Below are 24,901 nucleotides of genomic sequence, written 5' to 3'. Positions count from 1 at the left end.
TCATCATAGTTATCTCTAACTCTTTTTAAATTTTAACATCCCCAAATTATTTTTCTTAAAATGATTTCTGAAACTACATCCTCTCGAGTCTCGCCTCAACAGTATACATATTCTATAAGATATTGTTGTACTGAACTTCTATTCATCTCCCTGAAATTGCTTAAAATCGCTCAAACTACCATGTAAATGTATCATTATACCCTTGGCTGTTTTTACAACTCTCTCCCACCACCACCTAAAATCACTAATCACCAATCGCTACCTCCAATCCACCAACGATCACCACCGACGACAACAATGTCTTCCAACGACGTAATTTTTTTCCGATAAGGTAATTTTTTTTAACGAATTTCATGGGCTAACGCGTGGCCTGGACGTTGTGTCCATGGACACAACGTTTAGGCCACAAGTTAGCCCATGAAATTCGTTTTTTTTTTTTTTAAATATACATTGCCGGAATTTTGTGTTGGTTCATCAGTGGTGCTCGTCAGTGTTAATCGTCGATGGTAATGGCAAAAATGAGAGAGATTATGAATTAGAGGAGTTAAGTTGGAGTAAAAATTTTAAAAAATATATATATATAGTAGGAGTATAATAGTACTTTTAGTGGGGAGTTGGGGAGATTTTAAGTAAGGCTATGTTTAGTTCACCCTATTTTTGCTTATTTCAGATCTAATCAGATAAGATCAGATCAAATCATGCTTATATTTAAAAACTCATTATTACTATTAATACTATTATTTACTAGTACATTTGTTCAAAAGGATTATTATTGTTGATGTTGTACTTATTAATTATTAATATTAGTAATTATTATTAATCTCGTTATTATCATTATAAATGTCATTGTTATTATTATTTTAAGTTATTTTGTTGTTATTAAATAATAGAAAATTAAAAGTCACGTGTTAAGAACATAAGATTGACGCAAAAATAAGAAATATATAAAATACGATAGCTCAAATTCATGATAACGAAACTACTAAGTTCGCATTACATTTCAAAATAAGCTAAGTGCGAAATACAAATTATAAATTTAAATCTGGTATATCTCTTCCTACCGAATTTCAAATCTCTCTAGCTATTTGAAGTTGCACGCTACCCATTTCTTTCTTGCTCAAGTCATAGTTGTTTGTGTATCTTATTTTATTTTATATGGAAAAAAAAGAGTTGAGTCTGCCGACTTCTCAAGTGTGAATTTTTTTTATTTTTTATTTTTTTGACGGAAGTGTGATTTTTTTTTTAAAAGGGAAAGTGTAAAACATTTTATAAGTGCTCTTATAAATTAATGACTTGGGTTATATAATTATTTTTAGTAATAATAATAATTATTATTATTATTATTATTATTATTGTTGTTGTTGTTATTGTTGTTGTTGTTATTATAATAATGATAATAATAATTATTATTATTAATAAAAGTTGTGTAAAATTTGTGATAGATTAAAATGATAATAATAGTAATAATATAAATAAGATCTTATAATGTACTCCCTCCGTTTCCTAAAGATCTTTCCTCTTTCCGTTTAAGTGCGTTTCCAAAAGATCTTCCCTCTTTTACTTTATTCCTTATTTGAAATTTGTTTTCCCCTTTTTACCCTCTCATGTTCCTATCATATGGTCCACCATTACATTATTAATTCAATTTTACACCCTTTCTCTCTCCTACTCTAATCCCTTTTTATTTTTTTTATTTATTTTAACCCCTTTCTCTCTCCTACTTTACCCACCCCACACCCCACACAAGTGGATCCTCCTTGGTATATGTAGGAACAGTAACAAGGAAGATCTTTAGGAAACGGAAGGAGCATTGCATAATAATGAATTACAAAATAATAATATATTTTATAAAAGATAAGATCTTGTAAATCAGATCAAATCAGATCAGAAAAAATAAGTTCAGATCAGAAAATTTCAGGTGAGCTAAACATAGCCTAATTTGGGGGTGATGTTTAACAATCTTCATCGTTGTATGTCATAACAAATATCAATCCTTTGTATACGAGTCATAGAATATTAATAATCCAACGTAAATCTTATCACTATTTTGATGTAGTAGTTATGTCACTTATGTACTAGAAAGTTAATCACAATTATCACTAAGGGTCTGTTCTCTTCGGCATAAAACAGCTGAACTGAACTGAACTGAATTGAACTGAACTGAACTGAATTGAACTGAATTGATCTGAACTGAACTGAACTGAATTGAACTGAACTGAACTGAAATGAATAGTGATATGTGAGAGTAAAAGTATTGTCAAGAGCTGAACTGAACTGAACTGGTCTGAACTGAACTGATCAGAACTAAACTGAATTGAATTGAACCGAACTGAATTGAACTGAAATAAGCTGGGGAGAACAGGCCCTAAGGGTCTGTTCTCCCCAACTTATTTTTAGTTTAGTTCAGTTCAGCTCTTGACAATACTTTTACTCTCAAGTATCACTATTCATTCCAGTTCAATTCAGTTCAGTTCAACTGTTTTATGCCGAAAATAACATGCCCTAAATTTGGATGGTGAAAATCTTCAAATGGTTCATGCGACTTTAACATAAGTAAAAACAAGTACATATTTATAGTTAAGTTTGGTAAGGAATTAGCATTAAGAATATAACAGTGAGCAAAAGCCAAAAGGGATATACTCATATACATGCATATTTTCTTTTTGATAAGATTATTAGAAGGCCTTAATATTTACTCGTATTAATTATTAAGCTTTTTCTTATTTTCTCTTTCCCCATCGCAATACTTCAATGCTTATCCCAACCCATCTTCTTTTTTTTTTTTTTTGGTGAAAAGAGGAATTAAATTACTTAGTTAAAACGTTACATACCACTTTGATCCATACTGGCCACAGTCCGCCCTGAATTACATTCTACATGATATAAATCCATACAATAACTAGGGGGATAGGGGAAAAACCTAGTTACATTGTTACAACCATATAGATCATCATCCCGTCTACGAGCCATACAATCCGCTATTTTGTTTAAATCCCTACTGCAATGCATAATCTTGATCTCCTGGAACATCTGGCGTAACTCCCTGCAAAGATCAATGATATAAGAATATTGGTTAGACTGAGTACTACCGTTGGACACGAGATGCACTGCCACTTTACAATCCGAGAAAAGGACCAATCTTTGAAATCTATGAGTAATGGCTAGTTGAAGGCCTTCCAAATTCCCAACAACTCCGCTAATAAGGCATCTCTCGCGAAGGTGTATCTCTTGAACCCTACTATCCAAATACCCCTATGATCCCTAACTACCCCTGCTAACCCACTCTCTTCCCTCTCACTAAGGAAGGACGCATCTGTATTCATCATGACCCACCCCGAAGGTGTGTGGTTTCTAAGCTGACCCGGATTTGCAAGATTGGTACTTATGTTGATTGTTTTTGAGCATTGGAGAAAAGTACTTGTAAGGTTTAAAGCTATTGTTAGCACACTAGCAGAGCTAGGTGTGGCGAGGTTGGGGCTGAACACTTTTTGGTTCCGGTTTTTCCAAATCTCATGACAAGTGAACAGAAATAGACTGGACCATTCTACACCCCTAACTTTCTCATTACACTCAGAGTTGCCCTTAATCCACTCTGTTAATGGGATGTCTAAATTGGGAACTAGAGCTAGGCTCTCCCAAATTTCATGAGCTTTTGGACAAAGGCGGAGTATATGGTTTGCATCTTCTCCTAGGGAAGAAGCATCTAGGACAATTTGAATCTTCGGAAATAAGTCTTTTAAATAGGAGGGATCTATGAGGCAGGCGGTCAAGGCATGTGAGCCATATGAAGAATTGAATTTTGGGTGAGGTTTTGGTTTTCCAGATCCATCCCAAATCTTGAGCATTCAGAGTCTGTAACGGAACATGGTAGGCTTGGGAAAGCGAGAACCCGGCATGTGTGAGGAAAGAGGGTGCTCTCATATCTCGCTCTCTTCTCGGGTTTGGGGTGGAAGGCTCTTGATTCTATCAATCACCTCCTGGTTTAGATGTATAGTTATATCTCCTAAGTGCCATTGACCATTTACTACCAAGGTACTCACCTTTCTATGGTCTTCCACAAGATTTAGGGGCCCCTGCACTTTACTTCTAATGGTTCCAATATTTAACCAGTCATCATGCCAAAAACTGATATCCTCCCCCGTGCCTAATATCCATTCCCCATTCTTGTCAAGGATGTCCCATCCTTTCCCGATACTTCTCCACACTGGGGAACCTTTCGCAAAGGATGTGACCTTATTTTCATGGATATACTTAGACATTATACATTTCTGAGCAAGATTGGGGGGGCCTTGAGCTAGTTTCCATCCTAGTTTTGCCATGTATGCTTTGTTCATCAGCTTTTGGTTGCGGATCCCCAGGCCACCCTTTATCTTAGGCCGAAACGTTGTTTCTTTTCCCACTAAGTGAAGCTTTCTTTTGTTCGCTTCATCCCCCCATAGGAAGTTATTACACACTTGGTCCAGCTTATGAAGGGTACGGGCCGGGAAAAAGGTTGCTTGCATGTAGTATGCGGGTATGGTGGACAGGGTGGAGTTAATCAAACATAGACGACCAGCTTTTGATAGATATTTTGTCTTCCATCTAGCCAGTCTATGTTTTACTTTGTCGACGACAAATTGCACCTGACTTCTGGAGGGTCTTTTATGTGAAAGGGGCATTCCTAGGTTTTCATTTTCTTCTATGTTCAAAGTACTTTGAAACAACTCCTTGTGTTCATCCTGAGTGTTGGGCGAAATAACAAGACGACTTTTCTGTTCATTTATTTTCTGCCCTGACATATCACAAAACTGATTCAACACTTTCCTGACCGCAAAAGCAGTGTTTTCATCTACCCGACCAAACAAGAGGAGATCATCTGCAAACATTAGATGAGATATCTGGATTTTGTCCTTCCCAACCCAGAAGGGTGTCCATTCCCCCTCAGACACCGCTTGGTTTATAAGATGAGTTAAAGACTCTAGGCAGATATTAAACAGGTAAGGTGACATAGGGTCCCCCTGCCTAAGACCTCTAGTATGATTAAAAGCATCTGTTTTCCTTCCATTCACTAGAATTGTCGAGGATGATTGGGTTATACAACTCATGATTAATGCAATAGACCTTTCCCCCAGATTACACCCTTGAAGACAATCTCTAACAAAACTCCATTCTACCCTATCATAAGCTTTCTCTAGGTCAATTTTTAATGCAAACCATCCCAGTTTTCCCTTCTTTTTGTGCATAGAATGCAAAATTTCTGAAGCAACTACAAGGTTTATTTCCGTACCCCTCCCTTTTATAAAACTATTTTGGTTTGGTGATATCCAGAGGGGGATGAGAGGTTTCAGTCTGTTCACCACAATTTTCGTGAGAAGTTTATACAAAGTGTTACACAAACTTATAGGCCTTAAATGTTTAACCGTTTCCGGAGGGTTTTGTTTGGGAATTAGACACATCATAGCTTGGCAAAGATCCTCAGGGACTTTAACATTTTCGAACCATTCACGAATGTTATCACATACATCCTCACCAACGATATTCCACATCCTTTGGAAGAAAACTGCATGAAAACCATCCGGCCCCGACGCCTTTAAGGGTTTCATTGATTTTAGTGCTTCATGAATTTCCTGATTTGAGGGAGGGTATGCTATATCTATGTCCTGATCATTCACATTAATCCTCCTACAACTATAAGGATGGTCAGAGGTGTACAATTTCTCAAAAAATTTAGTGATATGGTCTTGGATACCTTCAGGGTCTTGAATGTCATTTCCAACCTCATCCCTGATAGACATGATACGCGTTGCATTCCTCTTAATCATCACACTCCTATGGAAAAATCTCGTGTTCCTCTCCCCGTCCTTAATTCTATCCATACGGCTCTTTGTGATCCAAAGGGTTTCTTCTTGCAAAAGAATATCAATTAATTCCTTCTGAAGGTCTCTCTCTAGGTCTTGATGAAAGGACGATGTTGGGTGGTCTTGCAGGTATTTCTGTGTCCCGCTTAATCTAGCTAATACACGCTTTTTCCTCTGATAAACATTTCCAAAGACATTGAGATTCCAAACCTTTAGAGTTTCTTGCAGAACCCCTAACTTTTCCCCTATACTTTCCCATTTTCCCGGCCAATTACTATCAACATGGGTCTGTAACGTGTCGTGTTGCAACCACATAGGTTCAAAGCGGAACGGTTTGGTACCTACCTTAGAGGGCGGGTTATCAAGACGCAATAATATAGGGTTATGATCCGAGGTTATCCTCGTTAAGTGCCATAGGTTAGAGTTAGGAAATTTTAGAAGCCATTCAGGATTAACCCAAGCCCTATCAAGTCTCTCAAATATTGGATTTTTCTTTCTCATGTTAGTCCACGTGTACCTCGGTCCATTGTAGCCCAGATCAACCAAATTACAATCATTCATCGTTGCAACATATAACTCAGCACGTTTTCTATTTATATTACGCCCTCCCAATTTTTCCCCTTGACTAATTATTTCATTAAAATCCCCTAACACAATCCAAGGGCAGTTAATATTTTCCGCAACATCACACAAATTTTTCCATAACACTTTCCTTAATTCAAAATCAGGGCTAGCATAAACTGTAGATAATACAAAAGGGTGTTTTAGAGAACTTACCTCCACTATTCCATGCACTCCTTGGATATTGTCACCCACAACGTGGAACTTAATGCAATCTGAGTTCCAGAGAATGATAATGCCTCCCGCGAAACCCCGCGGTTCAACCATATGCCAGGAATCGAAGCCTATGTTTTCAAGGATGAGGGTGGTTTTGGCTCGGCACACACGCGTTTCAACAAGAACCACCATTTTCGGGTGGTGTTGGGCTATAAGTAACCGCAAGTTTGGTTTAAAAGAAGGTCTTGCAATCCCTCTTACGTTCCAATATAAAACCGTCATTTTAAAGGGAAGGTTTGGTTTTCCGGTGAACTTTCTCAGAAGTTCCCCGTTTTCTGGAGCCCACAAGTTGTATTCCTCCCCTGTTTCTATGTTCGTTATCCTTCCCCGGTGAGGCCACAGCGTCAGCTCTGATTCTCGAGGGTAGTTTAACCCTTTTTCCTCTACCCAAGTCACTGTTACCCCCATTTGTTTTAGTGGGAGCTGGACTCGTGCTAGTAGAACGGCGTTGGTGTTGCTCATTTCTAGTAGCCTGATCGGACGATTTTGTAGCATGACAATCGTCCTTTCCGGTGGGAGCAGTGGTGTTGGGTCCAACCAAGGACCTAAGTTCATCAGTAATTCCCTCTCTTCGCTTTCGACTTCTACCCCTCTCCTTAAAAACCACTTTAGAAACACCTTCACCAGCTCCGGGAGATGCGATGCATCTTGAAACTAGGGAACATGAGCATGAAATATCTCTGAGTTTGCATAAAGCATCAGATTTTCGAACATTTCGGTCGTTGGGTAAGGGTTTAGCATCAAGGCTTTGACTTCTTGAATAGAGAGGTCTGTGAAATACCCCTCCTCTTCTGGTATTCGGGTCAGAAAATCCATGAAACCGGGGTTTAGTTCCGGCATCAAAGGTAGCACCGGACGGTTGAAAAGGATAGGGTGTTTGTATTTTATCAAGTGAGCACGTGGTGGCGTGGGGGTTGATGGGGGAGATAACAGGGGTGGAGGAGATGAGCAAAAAATTTCCTCCTGGTATTCCATTATTTTTCGTGCTTTTGGTTTCGGGGGTTATGGTATGTTTTGTGGTTTTTTTGTGGTTTTCTACTGCATGGGGTTTTTGTATGTTTAAAATATTTGTTTTTGTAGCTGCTGACATGGTTGAGGTGACTATGCCACTTTTCGCATTTTCATTGGGTGAAGAGGGGATAGAAACTTCTACTGACTCTTGGAGGTCACTCAAAGCAGAAAAAGAGTTGACATTTGCCGCCTCCATTTCGCGTATTACCGAGGGAGTTGTATTTTTTCTCTCTCCTGCATCATTTCCTTTTTCCTTGGGTGTTTCCCCTTTACCCACATTTCCATCAGTTTTTTTAGGCGTCCACCGTGTCCTACTGACCCCTCGGTGGGTCCCTTCATGAGCTTTGGCCCTTCTTCTTCCTTTGGCTTTTGCCATTGATTTCCATTGTTACTGTTGTTTGGTTCCTCATTATGAGCCTCTTTTGAGATTATTTTTCCTTTTTCGCACCTCCTACTTTGGTGCCCAAACTTGTTACAACTTTCACAGTACCATGGTCCATCACAAAAGACAAGATCTTGGAATGTTTTCCCCAGCCATGCACCTTTAGGTACCACTTGATCTTTCTCCATAAGAATACATACGGCCGCGTACCTCCTTCTTTCTCCTGTCAATGAATGAGCGTCTACTTTTAACACCCTCCCAAGGATGCTTCCTATCTTCTCTAACATTTTCTGATTGAAGAACTCAATGGGGAGTTCCGGCAACATCACCCATCTCGGAACCGTATTTATTTTTGCTTGCGAAGGTTTAAATCCTGGCTCCCAGTATTGAACCCAAATGTGGCATCCTAAGATACTCCAAGGTCCACCTGCTAACACCGTGGCGCAAGTGTCTGCATCCGGACAGATCACACTATAGAACCCTTTCCCTAGTGTAATGAGTTTCAAGTTTCCCTTCCACTTCCATATTTTTGCTAGTTCTATGGTTAGGAATTCTTTTGAAAATGATCTCCCCACTATTTTACAGATTAGGGCATTTTTCCACGGCTCACTAACATCAACGTACTCCTCTTCCGATATCGGGACGAAGATCGAATCTTCCTTGGACATACACGGAGGGGACGCAAGAGAAAAAGGTAAATTGAGAGGCGGGAGAGGACAAGTTTTAACCAGTGAAATCTCTTCCTCCACAAACTTAGATGATATGGCTTCCTTGAAGGACTTTTGAATGGGCATAGGAAGGATGGAAAGAGGGGTGGGGCAGAGGGGATTGGGATAGGGATTGGAGGAGGGGGATAGGAGGGGGGGGCTAAGATACCTGGCATCTGCAGAACCTACAAGACCGCCGGACGGAGTGCTGGAGGTTAGCTCGCTTTGTGCCGAGAGGGCGGGTTTAGAGAGAGAAGAGAGCATCAGCTCAAGTGGTATATCCCCACAGAACCCATCTTCTATATATACCGTGTAACCTTCACAAATGGGCACGTGAGTTCCTTGGTGCATGTTGTGGAGTAAATCCTATTTATTGGGTACCTCTCAAAAGAGAGGTTCCATTATCATTATAGGGGGTAAATATTATGATTAAATATTATCATTATAGGGGGTAAATATTGTGATAATATTTACTCCACAACATTCTAGTACAATTATTATTAACAAGAAATGTGTTAATGAAAGAATGTAGGTAGTTTGGTACTTCATATATGCTTGATGTGTTTTAAAATATACCGCAAGTGCACGGTGTCTGTTTAACAGAAACTGGCAAATACGGATCGATCCACAGGGAGAGGAGTTCTACAGATTTATATCAATTATCTAACTACTTCCAGAGAGGAAAATAATTGAGGAATTAATAACTAGGCTAGAATGAACTAGAACGCAGAAAAAGGGGATTTTATCAAATAATTAAAAACCTAGGGCAATCAATCGGTCCACCATGCTTATACTAGTTTGATCAATATAATATAATTCAACAACACTTGGATTGAGATTCAAATAAATGAAGTACTTCGTTAATCCTTGGTCAGGCATTAACAACTCCTAGATTAACATATGCCAGTACGGTCGCTCAACATAATCAAATCTACCTATTGTAATAAGCCTCTAATGAATATGATCTTTCGATTCTAATTCTTATTAGCTAAACATAACTCATGATATTGCGCAATTACATGAATTAAACAAGTATAACAAATCAATAGGAATTATTCTAATTCAATCCAATTATTGAAGAACATCAACCACAATAAAAAAGGTATAAACATGACTTCCCTCTCTAAACCCTAGAAATAAACTACTCACCCATGATGATATTAAACGCAATAAACATAATCAAAGTAAAAGAATTCATGAAATTAAACTAAGTAGAGAAGAATACCAAATGATTGAATAACGATGGAAAAGGAAATCGACGATCTATATAATCTTCCAATGTAAAAGTTCAACAAAAGTAGAGAGAATAAACTAAGTGTTTGGCCCTAAAAAACGTAGAAAATAAGATGTCTTACGAAAATACTAAAAACCTATTTATACTAATTACAAAATCGGCTAAAAAAACCCGAAAAATCGCGTCCTGAGAAGCCGCCCGGTCGACCGGGCGAAATCCGCCCGGTCGGGCGACGGTGATCAGCAAACTACGACGAAGGAAAAATTCCGGTCGGGAGCGTAAGCATAATTGTTTGCGAGGTCGCCCGGTTGGCCGGGCGAAATGAAGGCTGAAAAATCCCAAGTATTTTAGTTCGCCCGGTCGGGCGCGTAAGCGTTCCTTCCGTTGTTTTGTTTAGCTGCTAAGTGTGGGAGTTCTCCCGGTCGGGCCACACCGCCCGGTCGACCGGGCGAATGTGTTTTCTTGCCTTTTCTTCGTGAAATCCGACCGAATCACTTGTGCAATCTTCCAGCCACTCCTTGGACCTTGTGTGATTGTGGAACTTTCGTGTCGCGACTTAGATAAAAGCAAGAAGTGCCTAATTTGCATCAAAACCTGTAAAACACGACAAGAACTCCAAACACATCAAATTCACAAGAAAAGAGCTCAAAAGAGCCCAAATCGACTATCAAAACTAAGGGGATTAGAGTAAATAATCGATGAATAATAAACACATCAATGCTAGAATATAGTTTTTTATGTGAAATTAAAATTTTCACTCTAAAGTCAAAACAATTTGAAATTAAAAAATGCGCGATCCATTTGTAGCAAAAATATTTGTTTTCGAGCCCAACGAATAAAAATAAAGCTGAATCTCAAGCCTTGTAAAGATTTTGTTGGCTTATTTTACTTGTGCTCCTTTTGGAGTGAATAATCCCTTTGAGCCAAACATTTTTTGCTGTATTATATTATGAAATGTAGCATTTTGCGGTTGTAACCCCAATCAAAATCTAATAAAAAAAATGTTGCACATTTCTTTATGTTTAGTAATTTTTCTATTTTTTTTCTTTCTAAATTTTCTGTGTACATTTCTCAATGCACATCTTTGAACTTAAATATCTTTCATTATAATAGTTAAAGTGGGGGAAGGTGGGAAACCAGTGAGTTGAATCGGTGGTTCATCAACGAAGTCATCGCCGAAGCCTTCAAAGTGAGGAGGAGGATAGGACATAGTAGAGAGGCCAAAGTGGAGAGATAGAGGTGGTGGAGGAGGAGAGAAAGATATATAAAGAAGAGACAGACTATTAGTTTTTCGAGGTGGGGGAAAGGGTTCTCCAGTGGGCAGGGGTGGGGGAGGGGGTTCTATGGTGGGTAGGGTTGGGGGGATGGGCCAAGGTTGGGGGTGGAGTTGGTTGCAGTTGGTTAGGGGAGGGAGAGGAGATAGAATTTTTTGGGGTTTTTTTGTAAAAATAATTTACCTGTTTTACATGTTACAAGTCAGCTTACCATACCGGAGGAATTTTGATGTAAAGTTTGTGTTATTAAAAAAGAATCAAAAGTTTGTATTCTTGTAAAAGAACATCCAAAAATCTGTATTATTCTTGTTAAAAAATCTAAATTCAAATTCAAAAGCGGAAAAAAAATAATGTTGAATATATCATATACTATTAATTATTTGGTGGTTGTTTAAAAACTTCCATCAAGGTTATGTTTTACTTATGACCGAATTAGAGACCATAGCAAATTTTACAATAAAACGGTTAAGTGAATTTTTTTCTCCTTTTCAAATTATAAATGAAAATAAAGTTGGTCTCCATAATTGAGGATCGATTTAAATTATGGTAAGTGACCACTGGCCACTCTCCTTGTGTACAACAAGTCATTTTTGTTTTTAGGGGAGATTTGCGACCAATAATACATGGATCCAGTAAAGCAGGTAATGCATCATAAAAAAAAATTGCCAAATAAATTTAAGTCAATGGGCTCCATAACTACAAGAATAACCTTTGTGAAAGATTTATACGATTGTACATATATGGATATACTCCCTATATTCAAAATTTATTGTCACGTTATATCTCATCAGGGCCGGCTAATAACATGTGCAGCCTGTGCGACCGCACAGGGCCTCCGTTTTTTGGGGCCCAAATACAGCAAACAATGGTCATGTATTAAATTAATGTTATGTTTGGATAGCAATATTTCATTTCAAATCCTGAATTTGGATGAAATCTATTGTTTGGATGGCATGGAATTTGAAATTATGAAATTTGTCCAAATTCTTATCAAAAGCCTATATTAGTAGAATTTGAAATTCAAGCTATTACCTTGTCATTTGAAATTCTCTCCTCATACATATTCCAATCCATGAGTATCTCTATCCCAACTTTACTCATTCCCTTTCTAATATTTATTTCTCTCTCCTTTAGTAAACCACACTTTTTCTCTCTCCTCCATTAAACCACTATTTCTCTCTCCTCTATCAAATCCCCTCTACAAAACAATGTTTAGGAATTGAAATACAAACTTTAAATTCCAGATTTCAATTCCATTATTTGAAATGAAATACAAGTTTCCAAACACTACCTAAGACAAATATAAATCTCTATTATATAAGCCAAGGGAGGAGGTGTGGTGTCCTCTTTTGAAGTGACTAAAATACCCTCTAATAATTTTAAATAATATTTTTCTTTTTATAAAAAATTGAAAAATGAGAATCAATGGAAACTTGTCATATGAGTAGGTCAAACAATATCATTAATAACTTGAAAAACTAGATTGACACAATCAATTCACGAAATCAATTACTTCAACCAAAAAAAGTTTAGCAATATATCGTGATAACGTAATATTTCATATTTACAAAGTTCAAACAATATGGTTTATTAACATTTATAATTGTTAAAGAATTATACTAAAGTCTCTGAAAAGAAAATTATTATATCATCGACCAAATTTTACAGTGACGGTGTTGAACAGTTAAAAATCATTCACCTTTAATTTGAAAAGATAATAACATCTACAAAAGAACCTTAATAATTTACATCACTATCAAAATAATTTCAGATTAAAAAAACATGTTCATTTGTATATAACTACTTAAGATTGTCGACGCACCAAAATTAAAGGTGAACTGAAATTCTACCAAAAAAACATTTACTTAAAGAGTTCGTGATTGTCACTAAAGATAAAAAAAAAAAATTTACTTTGTCTAATGATCAACTACAGAAGATCGTCCCTCAATAAATTTACTTAATTACCCCTTAGTAAATCAACTACTCTAACAAAAAAAAGATGAAAGAAAATCAAACTCAAATATAGCATAAAAAATTAACAAAGAAAATTATATCAATCAAATATTTGATCAATCAACACACAATCAAGTAGTAAATCAAAAAGGAAGATACAATCAATTAACAAAGTGAAATGATTTAATTGAAACAAAATACTTTGTTGATAAAAATATAAGAAATCCTTAACAAATATGCGTAATATTTTTTTATCGCACGCTCATCAATTTTAATTTTAAAGATCTTAAAGAAAGTATAAATAAAATAAATAATAAAAGACGGGTTTGGTTAAGTGATATAGGCTTAATCAACAGAATTAGTTAGCCCAAAAAACATGTCCAATGTTCAAAATTTACCTTTGTTTATGCCCAAAAAAAGTTAGAAATTATAATATAAAAAAGTGAGGCACGCATCGCGTGCACAAATTGCTAGTAAAATTCTGTTGTAGCCCCGTGGTCAAAGGCATGAGGGGTAAGTGTATGTTTCTCTGACGACGCGAGTTCGATCCCCTGCTTCTTGCTTTCATGCATTTTATTTTTCATTCCTTTTTTTTTTTTTTTTAACTTGTTCCTTTCTTTGTTTCCATTCTTCTTTTTGGTTTGCAATGACTTTGTTGATTTCTTTTCTTCTCCCCATTTTGGTCTAATATAACTTATTAATTATCATGGTCTTTTTTTATATCCTTTATTAATCACTTTGTTTCCATATGAAAATTTCTAAGATAGATTAACATAAACCAATTTCTCTTTGTAATAAAAAATTATTCTTAGAAAAGACACTAAAATCATATTCCCTCTACCTCAACAAGTTTTCCCCATTCTATTAAAATAAGATACTATATTCTAATTTGAATAAAAATGGAGAGATCAGAACATGTTGAGACAAAGTACGAGTAACATATTGTATATTTTTTCTTCTCCCCATCTTGGTCTAATATAACTTATTAATTATCATGGTCTTTTTTTATATCCTTTATTAATCACTTTGTTTCCATATGAAATTTTCTAAGATGGATTAACATAAACCAATTTCTCTTCTTAATAAAAAAGATTATTCTTAGAAAAGACACTAAAATCATACTCCCTCTACCTCAACAAGTTTTCCCCATTCTATTAAAATAAGATACTATATTCTAATTTGAATAAAAATGGAGAGATCAGAACATGTTGAGACAAAGTACGAGTAACATATTGTATATTTTTCTTAACAAGCATAGGTATCCATTCTTTCATACAACTCTTTATAACTTCTCGCTTCGAAAACAAAGTATTCTATTTTGAAATATTTTGACATATTAGAATTGTCAAAAAAAATTCTTCCAACCATAAAAATATGAATATTGTTTTCACAATTTATTTTTATTTTTTAAAAAACCAAGGACCTCATCTAAAATTGTGCACAAGGCCTCAAAAATGTGCAAGACGACCCTGTATCTCATAGTTAAAATATGACATGATACTACATAAATTTTTTTGCCGGCCATAGTCGGACTAGTTAGATCTTCTCACTATTTCTTCATTTGGTTATATACTAGAAAGCTTAATACAATTATCACATATTTTTGAAGCTGGATACTATATGTAGAACAAGTTCATGTTTTTTTTTAGGGAAAAAAAATACATATTCATTGAGTTTAATAAGGAACTAGCATTAAAGCCTAACAGTGAGCAAAAAGCCAAAAGGTGATACACAAGCCAAAAGGGATATCCGTATTCCGTACCTTAACATTATCTATTTTCTTTTTGGTTAGAATGCCTTAACATTAAGGTATACATTTTCTTGTTTAGATACAATAGCAGTTTTATTGGCCCACATCAGTTGATTAGAAGGAGACGAGGCGGAGAACTAGAATAAAAAGGAACCTGAATTTTTGTTTAAAGCATACCTTTCTCGGCCTTTTGGCTAAGATCAAGTGTAGTATCTGTTCTTATCAGTTTAATATCTGATACGTGGGCCAATGGCCCACAACGATATTAAATTTATTTTTTAAGGGGGAAGTTCCACCACACTAGCTTGCTATTGGGAACTTCACGCGTCGCCTATGCGTTGCACTACTGCACTGGCCTGGCACACCCCACCAATTCATAGTCCTATTTTTTTTTTTTCAATAAGTCGAATATTTACTGCTGGTCCAGTTATTCTTATTTGTGAATAGTTCCCACATCGCACAAGCTTAATGATTTCGAAAGCAAATATTCTATATATACTATACCACCTCACTCTTTGATTAACACGTGAGTTTCTTGGTTAAAAGTGGAGTAAACCCTATTTATTTGGGTACCTCTCAACAGAGGTTCTATTATCATTATAGGGGGCAAAAAGCCCCCTTCCAATTTAAGTTCTAAAATTTAGAAGATTTTTATCATTAATGAAAATTTTGTTGAAGGAAAGAATTTCGGTGCTTACTCAACGAGCAAGGGACAAGTATGTGCCCTTTTGTTTCTTTTTTTTTTTTTTTTTCAAATGTCATGATAGATTTTTCCTTTTTGCAACTACTCAATTTGTTCATGAAAACTATCCTGCTTTCCCATGCATCCATATCTATATGAGCACAAGCTTGGTTTAGTTGCTCGTGTAACACCTCTTAGTTGTTGGTTGTTGGAAATTGAATATATCATTTTAAATCTTCAAAGAATTCCCATGCAATAAAAATTTTAATGAATCACCTTTTGTGCCCTTTGACAGTGTTACTTTGCATCTTTGATGGTGATGATGTTAATATTTCACAAACCCGATGTTTCTGTATAACAACTTATTATATGATATCTCGCCAAGGACCTCCAGCTATTTGCACACCATGCTGATCGTAAAATGGTGAATACTGAAGATGTTATACTTGCATGTACTTATACAAGAACTTCAATTAACATGTGTATGTCACATAATGCTCACTGATATTCTCATATTGCTCACAATGATACATCTACACAAAAATTTCCATTAGAATTCCACATAACCATGTATCTTCCTGTCTTGCAAGAACATTTTTCCACCTTGTTTGTCTCCGGACAAACTGATTGCCATGATTATCTAGCATTCGCATATCTTGATACTTTAATCCTTCTTGTAAGTTGTAATGGTGTTATGTTATTATGATAAAAGATAGATGTAATCTTCTACTCTGGAACACCGCTTAGTTTTTGACGAATGCTGAACCATTGTGCAAGTTTTATGATTGTAATGAAGAATTTTCTTTTTTCATCTTTATGTTCTTAGATACTTATTCATCTCTATCCCAATTCCCATGCTGCCTTCTTATTTTCTCTCTAACAGTTTATATCCAACACCAAAACTGCTTTTTTAAAGTAATTGTCATCTCATCTGTTTCGGATGTAGGTAGAACAATGAACATTCTATATCATCCTTCCAATGTTAATACTTTGTCCCAAATTTATCTGCCAACAGAGTTATTTAAGTACGAAACTCCTCTTGCGGATTTAGCTTGTTTATATTTGTGCTAAGCATCATAATATTACGAGTATTACCATGCCTATCTTGGTTGATTTATGCAAAGTTTGGCTATGTGGATTCGACTCTTCTCAAATTCGTATCAATTTCTTGTTCTTATCCAAATTTTGCGTGCGTTTAAAACCCAATTTCGTTGGTCATCTTTCTACGATTATTGTAGTTTGTTTCAAGAAAGTTTTTCTGCAAACTTTCTGCGTTTGCTTGGTGTTGCACGCAAGTGTTCAATAAAATGCGTGAGATAAGTATTGTTGCTCGGAATGCCAGATTTCTGGGTATTTCACATTCGTGAATTTTGTTTACTTACTGGGTTGCTCGTCGTTGAAGTTGATTCATCAAATTCTTGGGTTCTTGTTACATCTGTTCTTGGAAATTCAAGCAATTCCGTGCTAGCAATTTTCTGGGCTCGTAATTGTTCTCTTTTGAGTTCGGATTTCTCTGATTGATTCTCCGAGTTTGTCTTGCTGGGTATGAATCTTGCAAATCTTGATTTTAAGTCTTTGTTTTATTTGGAGTTTGGAGAGGCATTATTGAATGTGGAATTTGTGTTGTAGTCTTGTCAGTGTTGATCTTGTTCTGGTTATTGTTGTTGGTTGAGATTTTGTTTTGGGTATCCTGTTATTGTTGTTGTTAATTTGTTTCATATTGATGATGGTTGAATGCTGAATGTATTGTTGTGTGATGGAGATTGGTTGATGAGATTTATGTTTGATGCTTGAAAACTTCTTCACCGTTCACATTTTACTTCATGTCTATGATCATTTTCCATGTTCTATCCGCTGAATTCAGCATGAAATGCTCCACTTTCAATTGTTATTTTTGTTTTTCCCATTCATTTATGTTCTACTTGATTTTCTGTAAACTGTAAATATTTGTTCAATTCACTATCATCCTTTGTTTGGTCTTCTTTTCTATTCTTCACAATCAAATTATGCTCTCAAATTTCTTGATTAACAATACAATTTCATTTTGTTATCATCATGTTTTCTCTCCAAGTTTTCTTTTTGTTCAAACACGTAGATGGTCATTTTCGTGATCCTTGAAGATCATTTTTTCTAGCAATAGAGACATGTTTTGCGACCCATAGTTGGTCCATTTCGCCCATAGAGGCTTGGGTTTGCTTTCTATGCCCATAAAGGTTTTTTTTTCCATTGATCGATTTGTGATCTTTCTTTTAGTGAGACCCATTGAGGCTAATTCCTTCGAGACCCAAAGAGGTCCAACTTCATGTCATTTGTTTGTGACAAGTCCTTTTCTATTCTAAGCCCATTTTCAAATTTGATTTCTCATTATTAATTTTTTCTTTTTCTCTCCTTCTCTCTAAGCACATATTCTTTCATCTCCTTTCTTTGTTCTCTTGTTGTTCAATTCACTTAAGAGTTGTGGAATATAGGTGTATTGTGAGATTGGTGGTTGTTTAGTGGTGTTTCTGGATTGTGTAATATGGGTGAATGATTGGTGGTGGTCCTGTTGTTGAGATTATGGCTGTAGTAATGTGGATGTTGAGTGAAGATTAATGTTTTTGCTAAAAGATGAGAGTATGTTGTGGTTGTTGCTGTGAATGTTGTCGCTGTCGGAGGAATGATTGTGGTTGCTGCTGAAGCACAACCTGAAAAGGTTGTTGATTATGTTGATTTTATATAACCAGTTAATCATAGAAGGTTGGATAACAGCTGAAGTTTGCATAGTTGGTTGTTGAGTACCCTATAACTAGTTGTGTTGAGGTTGTGATGGTGGTGGATGTTGCTGTGTTTATGTCTGTTGTTGATACATTTTTGAGACTGTTCTTGCTGTAGTTGTACTACGTTAATGGACATAAAATTGTCATCTGCTGCATCATCTTTGAGTTGGATATATAACTGTGGTTTAGATCAGCACCAATGCAACATTGTTGGGAAATTTCAGCAATGTGGATAGTGTATTAGTGTTTGTAACTCTCTCCTAGGTTGTGTACTTGTGTATCTTCCAACTTTGAGCTTTTTGTTACTGGATTTGCTTCATGAAGTTCTTATTACTAAATAAATGTTGCAATAGGTGCTCCTCAGTTCGTGGCGATTCTCCAAAAGGGCAACATAATTCTAGTGATAATGATCAAGACATTGTATACTCTTTATCGGATTGTCTAGTTGAAACTGGAAATGTTTTTTCAACCATTTCCAATTTGAGGGGGATGTTGGAATATATAAATTAAATGGTTACAAGTTTAGTTGTTAAGTTCATAAAATGTTTGTTACAAACATCATTAGTAACAACTAACTAATAGTTTATTGTAAAATATAAATAGTACAATAGTATTTGTAACTGTACTCAATTTAATAATAACTAAATGTAGTTCTTGTTTTCTCTCTCCTCTCTCCCATCTCCTTTACTACTCCTATACACGAGCTCCTTCAATGGCTCCTTTATTCTCTCTTCATCATTCTCTTCCTCCTTAAACACAACGAAATTTAACACCATTATAATCTTGCTCTAGTTCTTCGAGGATATGGTTGCCAAAGAGTGAAGTTATTGTGATCATATTTGCTATTGTTTTCACAGCAGCAGTTGCATGCTTGGTAATGATCTATATCATGTTGAGAATATGAACTACTTGGAGAAAAGTTGCTGTATCTAGTTAATTTTTTTTTTCATATGTATAAATTCCTCTTCTCTTATTCTTCTTGTCAGTTCAGTGAGGAGAAAACTTTTAGTTACTGGATTTAGAGTCTCGTGTTCTAGTCTTCTAGTTCTAGAGATGTGTAAAAATTCATTTTCAGTTTGCTGATAATTGATGTTATTTTTCTTATGTGATTCTGTATAGCTTTGATTAATTATCAAAGGATTTGAAAAAATGAACTAATATACTGCATTGCAAATGTGTAGGACGAGCTGTTTTTGCTGATCTTCCAACATGTGGTTCATCAAAGTTATCTCTAACTCTTTTTAAATTTTAACATGTGTTTTTTTTTTCCCGACGATGTCTCGGATAAGTTACAATAAACAAATATGTTATTATTTATAAATTTCATAATCTATTTTGCTATTTTTCGTATTTTTTATCCATTAAGAAATTGAAAAATTTACATTACGACGTGATAAGTAAAAAAAAATTTGAAAAGTTTGAGTTTGAAAACAATACCTTAAAAGGAATTGCGGTAAGAAAATATAATATAAATATTCTCTTGTAAGTTACGTAATAAGAGTGTTGGAGTTGTTTAAGTCTTTTTAGTTAATTATAATTATTACAAGTTTATCATTTTTTTGAACATTAGACAACAAAGTCATAGCTCTTACTTTTCATTTCAAATGTCACATGTTCGATACATTGCACTTACACATTTTTTTTGAAAAAGTGAGGAGTACACATAGACATAAAACATTTGTATTAGAAATGTGAAGAGAGTTCCATGTGACACATAGACTTTCTTTCACACGCCTTTTAATATATTTGTATAGATTCCCAAATTAATTTTCTTAAAATAATTTCTCATACTACATCATCTCACCTCAACAGTAAACATCTTTACTATACAAACTAGCTTTTAACCCGTGCAAAATGCACGGGAGGTTTTATATAGATATGATTTGGTCCCGTGCATAATTTATGTGTTGAATTTTGTTTATTAAGTAGTGTTTTTATTCCAATTTATCTAATTCATAATAATTATTAGAATCCAAGTATTTAAAGTTGAAAGATTATAAAATGTAAAATTATATGTCTTGATATTTGTTACAACATTTTAAAGTTTGAAAATCTTATAATTGTGATAAATACATTATGAAACAAAAAACACATCAACATGCACATGAAGTTTTTGTTTTATACATTTAATATTTTTAGGATGGTCTCATAAAATTATAGTTTGAATATTAGCTCGTGATTTAAAGTTTTTATAATAATATCGTGTATTAAGAATACTTTTAAAATCATTTTAGACTTGTGCCACTTGCACGGGAAGTTTTTGTTTTAATAAATTTATGATTTTATATTATCTCTCCTAAATCATGGTGGAAGTATTTAACCCGTTAATCTATAAAAATAATAATATAAATATTAAGAATATAAAAAGTGAAACATACATATAAGTTTAAAAAAGTAAATTTTAATTTGCTATTCTCATATACAGGTTTTCTAAAGTATGAGTGGTCAGCTATAGAAAATCAATGGTTGAATTCATGATTATTTACTTACATAAAAGAAAAAAATTGTTCAATACTTTTGAATTGGTATGAAATACTTTTGACATATTATTATCAATTTCAATGATTATAGTAAATGCTTTTAGACTTTAAGTACTCATGAGATAATTCCATATAAATTTTAAAACCAATAACAGTGTTTTAAATTTTATGATCTTGTATCGAGAGTATTAAATGTGGCTATGACCCGTATATTATATGTTATGATTTTTTTTTTTAAATGGCCTTGATATCTGAAAATTTTGCTCATACTTTTAAACTGGCAATATAAAATACTTTTTACATATTTCCATCAATGTTATTGACTATACCGTCCGTACTTTTAGACTTTGAGAACTGCATTAGAACAATTCTATCTAAATTGTAAAATTAATAACTTGTGATTTAAATTTTATAATCTTGTGTTAAGAATAATTAAAACCTGGTACGTTGAATAGCTACAATTTTAGGGAGAAGTGTTTGTTGTTGTAATGATTACTTAGCTTGTGTTCAATCAATATTCTTGTATTGAGAATAATTAAAATTGCCTTATGACCAGTACATTATACAGTCATGGTTTAAATATGTATGGATTATATTATACAATGAATATTAACTACGCGATTTTCATAACTTATATAAATATACTATCTAGTATTGCAAGTTGTTCCGATATAAACATATAATATAATTTTTAGTTATTAAAAGATTTATGCATAATATGATGTAATTGATAAATTTTTAGCAAGAAATCGTAGTGATTTGATTGCGTTTTTTTTACAGTGTTTTATTAAAAAACGTGAAAAATAAATAAATGTTGACATATGATTTTCGTTTTTAACAATTTTTTGAAAAGAAAGATAGATAACTGAGATCATTTCAAAAAAAAAAAAAAAAATTCAAAGTCTTATTTCAATTTTGAATTTCAAATTTCAAAAATTGTAAAAATTACAGCTAAAAATAAAAACATTAGCTGGTGATTAAAATTTTATGATCTTGTATTTAGAATACTCGAAAATTAGCTTGCAACCCATGTGTTGAACTATGATTTATGACATTCATGTTATATCCATGTTATATTTTACAATGTCAACGATCCTGGAGCATTTACTAACAAAGTTATATGGAAAACTTTTTAGTGCTCGCAAAGGTAATATAATAGTGTTATATCCTTGTTATATCTACAGATATATTATGGTAAAAACTAATAATTGAATATGTAATATAATTTGGAAATAGTTTCATTTTCTTTGCTCAAGTTACAGATTTTTTTTAAATCTCTATTCTCTTCACGTGGCTAAAATAAATTTTGCTTTTAGATAAATATATAGATTACTCATACTTTTAAAATAATGTTTGCTTGAAATAGTACACTTCATTTATTGTTTCAATACTTGGAGAAAATATTTTCTAAACTTTCCTTAAAAATGGTGTAGGTATCATAATTTCATTCTAGGTCATCATACAAATTTGGTTTGGTCAAATTATCTATATATATTTGCCTAATGAAATGTTTTAAAAAACATGGTCCAAAAAATTACACCCTAATTTTATGTAACTAAGTTGTTAATCTTATTTTTTCTTTAAAATTAAAGTCTTTCTACCTGCATCTACTATATAACTTTGTAGATAATAAATCATTTATAACTTAAAATGTACCATTTTTCCCCCTTTTGTTTAAGTGACGTTATATTAATCGATGCAATGGATCAATGTACTATGATTTTTGTATTGATGGAGCAATGAACTCAGCAAATGGTATAACAATATTTTATGATCATTTGAGACTGATGGACATGAACTCATCACATGTAGTATTATGATTTTTGTATTGATGGAGCAAATGATTTAAAGATGATAACAAATAAATCTTCCAATCAAATTTCCTTAATTCTTGTACATAAATCTTGTATGTTTATTTGTTTGATTTAAGGATGATTATAATACTCTTTCCTAATGAGAGGATTGTAATTGATTTACTTGATATTCTTTCCTAGCTTTAAATATTATGGCATACGCCTTGAAATAATATGCAAACGACACGTAAGCAATAGATTTCCTCCAATTTACACGTGGCATATGGATTGTGAGAAGGCATGAGAATTTGACATTTGGCGAATTAATTGTGAGGGTGACACATATGATTTATGTACCCAGCTTTATATAGATATATAGATAAGGGGGAGCTATGGTGTCCCCCAATAAAATGTCTTTTTTATCCTTAGCTAAATATATATACATAACTGAATATTTAGATTTTGTACAATTATATCCTTTCCTAATTTAAAGATGAGTAAAAAATCCCAATAATAATAAACTAAATAAACCATAACAAAGTAACTTGACATAATGAGAAAAATGGTTACTCAATAAGAAAAATTACACTTATAAATCTTTATCTCAATTTCTAAAAACGCTATAAATCACAGTAGTTTGTATAATAATAATCATAAATCACACTTATATAAATATATTTTGATTAAATTTATTAATAATACACCCATACAATCAACACACGCATTGCGTGCACAGAAGACTAGTATTATATAAGGCATTGTTGTATGTCATAACAGATATCAATCCTTTTGTATATGAGTAATGAAATATTAATCCAACGTAAATCTTATCACTATTTTTCATGTAGTAGTTATGTACTACAAAGTTAATCACAATTATCACTAAATTTGGAAGGTGAAAATCTCCAAATGGTTCATGCGACTTTAACATAAGTAAATCAAGTACATATTTATAGTTAGGTTTGGTAAGGAATTAGCATTTTTTCATTTGATTATATACTAGAAAATTTTATAACAATTATCACAAATTTTGGAAGCTGAATACTACATGATTTATTTTTTTTAGGGGAAAAAAATAAGTACATATTCATAGTTAAGTTTAGTAAAAAATTACCATTAAAGCGTAACAGTAATACACAAGCCAATGGCTCAAAAAAAAATTAAAAATACACAAGCCAAAAGGGGTATCCGTATCTTAACATTATATATTTTTGTTTTTGAAATGCCTTAACATTAGGTATTTATTTTCTTGTTTAGATACAAATAGCAGTTATAAAGTCCCACATCATTGCATTAAAAGGAGACGAGGCGAAGGACCAGAATAAAAAGAAGCCTGAGGTGTTGGCTAGAAGCATACCTTTCTCGGCCTTTTGGCTAAGATCAAGTGTAGTATCTGTTCTTATCAGTTTAATATCTGATACGTGGGCCAATGGCCCACAACGATATTAAATTTATTTTTTAAGGGGGAGGTTCCACCACACTAGCTTGCTATTGGGAACTTCGAGCGTCGCCCATGCGTTGCACTACTGCACGGGCCTGGCGCACCCCACCAAATCGTATCCCAATTCTTTATTAATGTCGATAATTCGAATAGCTGAATATTTCCGGTTGATAAGTTATATTTGTGAATAGTTCCCACATCACCCAAGCTCTAGATTTTACCAGCAAATATTCTATATATACTATACCACCTCCTTGATTAACGCATGAGTTTCTTGGTGAAAAGTGGAGTAAACCCTATTTATTTTGGGTACCTCTCAACAGAGAGGTTCCATTATCATTATAGGGGGCAGAAAAGCCCCCTTCCAATTCAAGTTCTAAAATTTATTAGCTACAATTTAGAAGATTTTCATCGTTAATGTAAATTTTGTTGAAGGAAAGAATTTTGGTGCTTACTTTGAACCTTGCCTTTACTACTGGAGGATATTCTGCCATGCAAAGGGTAAAGGAGGATATTCTGCCATGCAAAGGGTCATCTTTGATTAAATGGACCAATGAGCAAGGAACATGTTACCTTTTGTCTTTTTATTCCAAATGTCATCATAGATTTTTCCTTTTTGCAACTACCCAATTTGTTTATGAAATCTGTCCTGCTTTTCCATGCATCCATATCTATATGAACACAAGCTTGGTTTAGTTGCTCGTGTAATACTTCTCTTAGTTGTTGGAAATTGAATATATTATTTTTCAATCTTCAAAAATTTC

General features: G+C 34.1%; 1 long non-coding RNA gene and 2 other non-coding genes across 3 annotated transcripts; all 3 read left to right on the top strand.

Moving 5' to 3' along the window:
• The first annotated feature begins 15,158 nt into the window (after positions 1-15,158).
• Positions 15,159-15,355, top strand: LOC125498084 (U2 spliceosomal RNA). Its single transcript, XR_007274850.1, has one exon. It is a non-coding gene; the product is annotated as a U2 spliceosomal RNA (small nuclear RNA).
• Positions 15,163-19,773, top strand: LOC125497396 (uncharacterized). Its single transcript, XR_007274086.2, has 2 exons — positions 15,163-15,701; positions 18,777-19,773. It is a non-coding gene; the product is annotated as an uncharacterized LOC125497396 (long non-coding RNA).
• A 4,276-nt stretch (positions 19,774-24,049) lies between these two features.
• LOC104894301 (U2 spliceosomal RNA) lies at positions 24,050-24,246 on the top strand. The gene has a single exon (XR_007274839.1). It is a non-coding gene; the product is annotated as a U2 spliceosomal RNA (small nuclear RNA).
• The last annotated feature ends 655 nt before the right edge of the window (positions 24,247-24,901 follow it).

This window comes from Beta vulgaris, chromosome 5 (genome assembly GCF_026745355.1).
Source record: "Beta vulgaris subsp. vulgaris cultivar EL10 chromosome 5, EL10.2, whole genome shotgun sequence".
NCBI classification, from domain to species: Eukaryota; Viridiplantae; Streptophyta; class Magnoliopsida; order Caryophyllales; family Amaranthaceae; genus Beta; species Beta vulgaris.
The sequence above is the reverse complement of the archived record's forward strand: the minus strand, read 5'-3'. Positions and strand labels throughout refer to the sequence as shown.